Consider the following 9,801-nt stretch of genomic DNA (forward strand, 5'->3'; position numbering starts at 1 on the left):
TCTGTGGGAGCTGAGTTAATGGACACCTGTTGTTCCAGTGAGCAGTTAAGCATATATGAAGGAGTCAGGACATTAGCAGGGGGAGGTTGACAGTTGGCTTGGTAGGTACAGTGGTTCTGCTCTTCAGTGAGGCTGGGCCTGTAATGAAGTGGAATATTGGGAATGGGATCAGCTTTGTCAGGATTCCATCATTCTCATATAACTCAAATTAATCCGTTACTATCTCCACATTTACTCTTATCTCATATGATTAGGTGACCTTAATACTTACCAAGAGTATGCCTTTTATCTACTCAAGCAATCTCATTCCATCCTGTCTCATCTCACAACTGATTTCCCTTTTTGCCCTCCCAGCTCTCTTACTTCTGCCCTGTATTTTACCTCCTTCTCTACAAATGTAACTATGTTTAGTTCATCCTAAAAAAAATTCACTCAATCTTTCTATCCTCATCTGATATATTTTCAGCAATTTGTGGCTAAACTCCTTGAAAAAGCCACCTATAGGTGTGGCTAGGTAGTGCAGTGAATAGAGTACTGGCCCTGGAGTCAGGAGTACCTGAGTTCAAATCCAGCCTCAGACACTCAACACACACAAACACACACACACACACACACACACACAAACACTAGCCGTGTGACCTTGGGCAAGTCACTTAACCCCAATTGCCCTTCAAAAAGCAAAATAAAATAAGCCACCTGTAATATGTCTTTACCTTTTATCAGTCTCCTCAATCTCTTATAACCTTGTAATCCACAAAAAACATTCTCTTGACAGTTAAAGATCATCTTCTAATTGTCAAATTCAAAGATGTTTTATCCATGATTATTCCTCCTTAGCTCTCTGCAGTCTTTGACACTGTTGATCATCCTTTTCTCCTTGAAGCTCTCTTCTCTATAGGTTTCCAAGATGCCACCTATTCTGGGTTCTCTTTCTACCTGTCAACACTCCTCAATCTCCTATGTTAAATTCTTATTCAAACAACTCCTTCTAACTAAAGATATGCCACAGGGTTCTGTCCTGGGCCATGCTGTCTTCTCCTTCTATCACTTGATAACCTCATCAGCTCACCTGCATTTAGTTACTTTAACTTTGTTGTGGATTTTCAACTATACCCATCCTTCCCCAATGTCTCTGCTGATCTCCAAACTCTTATCTCTAACTTCCTTTCAGACATCAGAAACTAGATATCTGTTAAGCAACTTTAACTATACATATCTAAGCTCAAAATCACTATCTTAATCCCTAGACACATCACCTTTCTTTCTATTACTATTAAAGCCAACATCATCCTTCTGCTCCCTCAGGCTTATTACTTACATTTCATGTTTGACTCCTAACTTTCTGTAATTCTCCATATACAATAATTTGCCAAGATCTTTTGATTTCACTTTTTAAACATCTCTGCATATGCTCTTTTTACTTCTCTGATACAACCAACATTCTGGTGTAAGTTCTTATTAGCTCACACCTGGACTATTACAGTAGCCTGATAGTATCTGCCTTTATTACATCTTTCTTTACTGCAATTCCTTCACCATTCAGTCATCAAAGTAATTAACCTACATGGCTTCTTACTGTCTCCAGAATAAATACAAAATCCTGTCTTTATCAATCGAAGCCATCATAATCTAGCAGCCTATTGTAAGAATAGTGAAATTTGAAGACCCCTTTGTATTGTCAAGCTGACAGGTATTTTGGATCAAATTTCAAATTAAGCCTCTGTAAAGAAACGTGAGGTATGAACCACTATTGTTGATATAACAGGAAAGGTCTGAACAGGGTTGGGCAGGGAGGAGGTAACACCTGTATAAGGAAGAACACAAGCTGGACATTCAGAACTTCTTGGAATGAGCATCGTGGAGGCAGAGCAGCTGCTGCCAGGGAGAGGGAGAGAGACAGACAGACAGAGACAGAGACAGATAGAGAGACAGAGAGAGAGGGGGGTGGATTTCTCTCAGAGAGAGAAGGAGTCTGGGTTACTGCTGCTGAACTGAAGACTGAACTTAGAATTGAGAAGAACTGAGAAGAGAAATGAGAGCTGAGGACTGACACAGAACTGGGACTTCGGGTGGCAAGACTTCCAAGGGTCAGCTGGATCTGCCAAACGCCGAGAAAGCATGCTTATTCTTCGTTTTGTATTTGTACTGGTGCTAGATATTGTACAAATGTTGTTGTGGCTTTGTTAATGTTTATGGATGTTATTGTGGCTTCATTAAGCCTTGTCTTCCCAGAACAGAGATTGTGAAGGATTTGATTTGGACTGGACACTATGAGCTCCAATGTTGAAAAGGTACTGCATCTAGAGCTGGACAAGGAACTGGGAGCTGTCTGCTTTTGAACCCAGGTGACAGTTTGGTGATTTCAGGTAGGAGCTACATGTCTTGAGTCAAGATGGAAAGACCTTTCCATGTATACTGAGCAGTAAATGATGAAATTGTGATTTACTTGGGATCTAGGAGTTGATGGCTTTTGGACTTTCCTCTATCACTTAACAGAGTACTGAGCAGTGACTGATGAAATTGTAATTTAATTGCACCCCACAAGTGGAGAGCTTTGACTTCTGTACTTTTTGTCCCTTTAGGAGGCAAGCCTTCTTAATGATGACTGAATGGTTAAGTTACTAAATGTTTGCACTTTATTGAAAACCATTTTGGTGACAACTATTTGGCCATTTTAGTGATAAGTTGTTTGAGTTATGATGTGGTGAATGATGTACCTTGATTTTCTGTGATAAGTTAACATTGTGAATGTTGTACCTTGATTTTCTGTGAATGTTTTGTTTTGATTTGTTTTTTAATAAAAATAACAAAGAGAGTTCACTATACTGTGTAATCAGAACCTTGAAAGCTGTTCAAAGCAGCAGTCTTCTGGAAAGCTGCTTGTGCTTGGCTTTTCACCTACTACCTTTCCATTCTACTTTTACCTTGTTAAGTGCCATGTATTCTTCAATTCAATGACATGGCCTCTGGATATTTTCTTTAGCTGACCCCAGGTCTGGAATGTTTTCCCTCCTCATATCTGCCTAATGAATTATCTTATTTCATTTAAGTTTTAATTAAAATTCCATTTTCAACAGGAATCCTTTCATAATCTCTCTTATGTATAGTGACTTCCCTCTCAGTTTCTTTCCTTTATCTTGTATATATCTGGGTTGTATGTATTTGTTTACTTGTTGTTTCTTTTTTTTTTTTTAAGCAATCGGGGTTAAGTAACTTGCTCAAGGTTACACGGCCAGTTATTTCTGGGTGTGGTGCTGAGTGTCTGAGCCCGGGATTCGATCCCAGGTCTCCCGACACTGGAGCCGGCGCTCTTACTCGCTGAGCCACCTGGCCGCCCCTGCTTGTAAGTTCCTTGAAGGAAGGTGCTGTAGTTGTACTCTTTTTATTGTCCCAATAATGAGCACAGCACCCACCATATATTGAATAATACATACTTAATAACATATGTGACTGTATGTAAGCAATTCAAAACTTCACTGGGTCTTTGCTGTTTTTTTTAAAGAAATGATTGTTAAAATGAGGTATTTCTTTAGTAGATTCTATATTTCTTTATCTATTATTAAGTTATTTTTACTAATAGTGAGCACATCTATATCATGTAATGTTTGTCAATTTAAACCTTTATTGATAAATGAAATAAAAAATAAATGAGGACATTACTACATGAAAGGAAGGAAAGAATCAATTAATACACACTTATAATGTAATAAGCATTGTGCTGAACATTATAAACATCTCATTTAATCCTTAATCTTGGGTGCTAGGTGCTCTTATCATCCCCTATTAAATTTGATGAAACTGAAGTAAACAGAGGTTAAGTTACTTGCCCTGGAATCACAAAGATGATAAGTGTCTGAGATCAGATTTAAACTCAAGTCTTGTTGATTCCAGGCCCAGCAATCCATCTGCTCTTGGCTGTCAACTAAAAAGAAAACTGTTTGGGGAATAAAGCTAAATATGACACTCAACCTTTTTGAGAAGGTCAGAATTTTTCTCCTTTTGTAGTAAAGGCATTTTTTACTCTCAAAGCTCAAATGTTCCCGTATATTCATTAAGAATTTAAAGCACATTAAACCCAAAACACTGGAAATATTCAAACAAATCTCTATCTAATCCCAAGGCATGAAATGTTTTAAATGCTTCAGACACTGGTTAATTAATTTTTAATATGTTGTTAGGGTTTTTTGAAGAGAGGAGTGAAAGGTCAATAAATTCTCATATACGGGTAGCCAGGTAGAACAGCAAGTGAGAGCACCAGGACCAGAGTTGGGATGACCTGGGATCGAATCCAGGCTCAGATACTTAGCACCACAACCACAAATAACTGGCCATGTAACCTTGAGCAAGTTACTTAATGCCGATTACTTAACAAAAAATTTTGATGGAGGCTACTGAAAAGCTGAGATTGGTTAAGTTAAAGGAAGTATTTCCTAAGAGAGTTTTTATGGAAATGGGCCACCTGGCCCCCCCTAAGCAATTGGGGCTAAGTAACTTGCTCAAGGTTACACGGCCAGGAGTTTCTGGGTGGGAGCTAAGTGTCTGAGCCCGGGATTCGATCGCCAGGTTATCCCGACACTGGAGCCAGTGCTCTTACTCGCTGTGCTACCTGGCTGACCCTCCTCCATCAATTTTTGATATTTACTTCAGCTCTTGAGGGTTTAAGAAGTCTAATCACTCTTTAATGTTAATCTACAATAAAATGTAATTGGGAAATGTTTTTAAAAATAAAATACAAGAGATAGATAATGTTGATATGTTGTTTTAAAGTCAATATTCAGACTATAGCGATCTATTTCTATTTGACTTTGACTTTGAAAACATTGATACAGCATACTTTGGCTGAGAAAAAGAAATTTAAATTTATTTATTTTAATTTTATGGAATAAATCTAGCTCTTACATAAACATAATAAAAAGATAATTGTACATGAAACTTAAAACCTATTACATACAATTTTATTCCTTTTAAATATTCACAATTAACATGTGAATTTCTTATTCCTTTTTTGTTCCCCCCAATAGAAATTAGACAAAAATAATTGTGTATAAGTGTGTGTCTGTGTAATGTATGTTTTATGCATACTGTTACTTATCAGTCCTTTCTCTTGATGCAGATAGTGTCTTCCTTCATATGTCCCTTGCATGTAATTTGTGTATTTAAACATACTTTATGAAACTTGAAACACTAAATAAAATACAAATATCAGTTCTGGTTATAAACTGTCCTTATTTCTATATTATAGGAATGTCTTTGTGAAATCTAAATTGTTCAGTCAACTCTGTGTACCGCTTTGAGACAGTCCTCTCCCCTTATTTTTTGTTCTCATTTCTGCCTCTCTTCATGAATATTATTTTCTTAAAAAGCCTGTTTCTCCCTAGTTTCATTATTCTCCCTTTGTCATAGAGCCTATTCTTTGTGGTATTTGACCTAGTAAAGATGATTTTTTTCTTTTTTTCCTCCTCTTATTAGTTTAAATTCTCACCCTCAGATTCATAGGACTCTAGGCAAATACATTTCAGAAAAATTTATGATGATAGTATCACAACAATCTGCAACACTGCAAAAGGTTACTTTCAGCAAATTTTGCAGTGCTTAATGTGACTATCTTATATTTATTTTTTTGTTTTTAAGTTACAAAATGCTTTATACATATTATCTCATTTTATTCACATAACCTTGTGAAGACAAATAGTATAAATATCATTATAGACATTTTATATATGAGGAAACTGTGTTCAATGTATACATTCAGTGAGTAGTGAATAAAATCTGGAAGTTAAATATTACCATTTTCTACCTCACAAGTAATTTTGTTACATGTTTTTATTAGCCATATTCATTTTAAAAATACAATCAATTTAAAAATGCAATCAATAAAATCAGGCACTGTGCTAAGTGGTGGGAATAAAATGACAAAATTTGAAAAACCTTTCTAAAGAGGAGATTTCACATTGTTAGGGAACAACAGAACAAACTATTTTATATAAATACTCGAATACTAATGTGCCATAAGAAATGGTGAGTTTGAGGAATTCAAAGAAACACTATATTACTGAAACAAACATGAACAACAAAGAAAACTAGAAGAATGATTTGAGCAGTGATTCTATTAATGCAAAATAAAATAATAGGAAATGATAGCTAAATTCTAACTCTAATGATTAACCTAAACTCGGATTCAGACAAAAGATAATGAAACCATGTCCCTCCTCTGAATAAATAGGAGGGGACCACAGATTTGAGGGGACACCTAGATGTTGCAGTGTATAGAGCACCAGGCCTGATGCTCTAGACTTTCTGATTGGTAAGTGTAATCTTGAGTTCAAATCCAGCCTCAAACACTTACTAGCTATGTGACCTAGGGCAAATCATTTAGCCCTGTGTTGCCACAGTTTTCTCATTTGTATAATGAGCTGGAGAAGGAGGTGGAACACCACTACAATTTCTTTGCCAAGAAAACTCCCAATGAGGACACAAAAATTTGAACATGACTGAACAACAACAGATTTGAAAAGAATATACAGTTTATACATATACAGTCATTTTATCATTTTATTTAAACTTTTTTTAAAAAGGGATAATAATAAGGGAGGGGTCAATATTTATATATATTATCACATGATTAGTATAAAAATCCTCAATAATACATAAAAAATTTTAAATGCAGCAACGATGTCTCATCTTGAATGCAAAGAGCTGATCATTAAACACACAAAATATATATACATATTTACTTTTTTGAACTGCTATCCCTAATTATTTTCAAAATCAAATAATAGTTACAAATAAAACTTTGAATATCACATAGAATATTAAATAGTTGAAATTTCCCTTCCTGTCACCATAAATATTCATATAAATAATATAAATTTGTCATTCCATTTAATGCAATAAGTCTATGACATCAGAATCTTTTTAAACAAATATTCATTAGTTATGTTAGTTTTTGCAGTGGTAAAAAAAAGTTTCTGCCAAAATTATCTAAAATCCATCTAAATCATAATGAAACTATTGTTGTGAGTGATACTATTTGCATTTGTCACATATTAATGGGTATCCACATCCATTCAAGAAAAAAAAATTTAAGGGAAATCGTAAATTTATGGTAGGTTTGATAGACATAAAATAATTGTTAGCCCAGGTGAATTTTAAATTTAAAATGGACTAGAGCCTGTGACACCATCAGTTCTAGGGTTAAAATAAACCAGACCATTTTCTTCTCTATGATTGCAAATAATTATGGTCTATATAGAGATATTCAAGGTCTTTCTCTCCCAGCTTTATTTTTTTTTCTCTTTTTTCCTGATTAAATGGGCCATCCCTTGACTCATTTCATAAAGAGGACTATTCATTGAATGGTCGTTACTTCATATTATATGAGTACTTGAAAAGATCTTAGCATAAAAGGGCCAGATTCTCCCATTGCATGCTGGGTCATCTCCAGTCACTGTGATGAATATTTAGTCACTGGATATACATGGCACTGGAGGAGAAAGTGAGACTGGTGACCTTGCAGAGCCCTCCCTCACTCAAATCAATGTCAACTAAAAGTCATGGTATCATTTACCTGATATCATGGTCCTCTTCAAAAATGGACAAACACAACAACAACAACAACAATATTTTGTAACATTAAAATTGCACTGTGGGGATCCATTAGGTACAGACTTTGGGTGTATATGAACACTCAGGAAGATTTTGCCAAAATCATAGAACAGAAATATTGCTATAAGAAGAAAGAATATTCTGAGGGGGAAATAAAAGTACTTGATGCTGATTTGTTCTGGGTTGACTATAAAGACAGGAATATTATAGATAAACCCTGCCTGTAATCTCCTCCCTCCCTGCCCCAAATAAGATTTCAAAGACAACTTACTCACCATTTTGTAAAGGTCATACTGCTAGAGGGTCATCCCTGTAGCAGTAGGGTAGAATTCCAATTTGCACACTGAGAATTCCTTATTATCACTTGAGTAGTGTATAACAAGCAAGAAGATGAATCTGGGAGTTGGGGCCTACTGAGATGAGAATGGGAAGCCGTATGTTCTTCTAAGTGTCCATAAGGCAGAGGCTCAGAATGCAGGGAAGAGCATGGTCAAAGAGTACTTGCCCATCACAGGACTGGCTGAATTCTGCAAGGCCTCAGCAGAGTTGCCCCTAGGTGAAAATAACGAAGTTCTGAAAAGCCAACAATATGTCACTGTACAGATCATTTCTGGAACTGGAGCATTTTGAGTGGCAGCCAGTTTTCTGCAATGGTTCTTCAAATTCAGCTGGGATGTCTATCTTCCAAAACCATCCTGGGGAAATCACACCCCGAACTTCAGGGATGCTGGCATGCAGCTGAACAGCTATCACTACTATGACCCCATGACTTGTGGCTTTGACTTCACCAGAGCCTTGAAACACATTTCAAAAATCCCAGATCAAAGTGTCATCCTTCTGCATGCCTGTGCTCACAACCCCACTGGAGTCAATGATCGTCCTGAACAGTGGAGGGAAATAGCTTCCTCAGTAAAGCAAAGGAAACTCTTTGCCTTTTTGATATGGCATACCAGGGCTTTGCCAGTGCAGATCGCGACAAGGATGCCTGGGTTGTTCACTACTTCATTGATACAGGCATTGATGTCTCTCTCTGTCAGTCAAATGCTTTTCGTTGCTTATGTTAATGTAGTAGAACATATTAAAGTTTGTGTTTTATATTTCATTTCATTTTTGTATATAAGGAATCTGAAGTTAAAAAAATAAAAAAAAACTAGTATTATAGCAGTTATTAAACCATAAAAGATTAGGATCTGCTAGTACTTATATGTTATACTAATGTACACTGATTTTCAAAATTAATGCACATAGAATATATGTTCACATAGTTTACACTAAGAATTGCCTTTTTTTCATTTTCTTTACACTGGAGAAAAGGCATAGAAAAAGATATCTACACAGATAGGTAGCATATGGAATTAATCCATGATTATGCACATCTTCCAAAACATAAACAGGTGCTGATATAAAAAAAATTATCTGAGTACAGAATTGAATATGAAGGGGAAAATAGGCTACACTGTTTTGGTATTATTTGGTAATTATTCTGTGCTTTCAAGAATCCTGAGCTCCTTTTTTTGACACAAAAGTCGAACTATATAATCACCAGTTGTATTATATGGTTTTGAAACAAGGACCACTTTTATCTGAGAAAAATTAAAGTTTGAAATAACTAAAACAGAAAGGAAAAAGCAGAGTTTGCTAATTACTATTTTTCTTAATAAATAGAGCAAAAAGATATTTCCAAAAATAAAGATAAAGTTAAAGTAAGTTTGTAACAAGGATTTTAAAAAAAGAGAGGGCCCAAGTACTTTGATGTATAATTAGAACTTGTATATTACTAGTGGCAGATGCTGTTTGGATTGCATATGGAAGATTTGGGGACAATAATATAGGGAAAACCTCATCAAAAAAGAATGACATGAAGTAGTTTGATTTGCATCCGTAGAAGAAAGGTCTGAATTTATAGAAAAAGGACTCAATCAAGGTACAAAATGCCAATTTTCTCTAGATTTCAGAAATTACCAGGGTCCATCAGCTGGAATAGATAGAGAGCTATATTTAAAAGAATAAGAGAGAAATGAGTTCAAGGCTTGCTTCCAAATATTCAGTAAACTTGTCAATGATTCAAACAAATCTCAAAGAAGTTAAATTATAATTAAGTTGATAATTTACCTTTATGGAAGTTTATTTTTCCCACAATAGGAATTTCCAAAATGAAAGGAAACACAGTTCTATACAGTAATTGATAACAACAAA

At 35.5% G+C, this 9,801-nt stretch overlaps 1 pseudogene; it reads left to right on the forward strand.

Annotated features, from left to right (window-relative positions):
• The first annotated feature begins 2,270 nt into the window (after positions 1–2,270).
• Positions 2,271–8,669, forward strand: LOC138145719 (aspartate aminotransferase, mitochondrial pseudogene; annotated as a pseudogene).
• The last annotated feature ends 1,132 nt before the right edge of the window (positions 8,670–9,801 follow it).

This window comes from Petaurus breviceps, unplaced genomic scaffold, assembly GCF_028583685.1.
Source record: "Petaurus breviceps papuanus isolate PSGF00001 unplaced genomic scaffold, PetGlider_PUasm1.0 90743, whole genome shotgun sequence".
In the NCBI taxonomy this organism is placed as follows: Eukaryota; Metazoa; Chordata; class Mammalia; order Diprotodontia; family Petauridae; genus Petaurus; species Petaurus breviceps.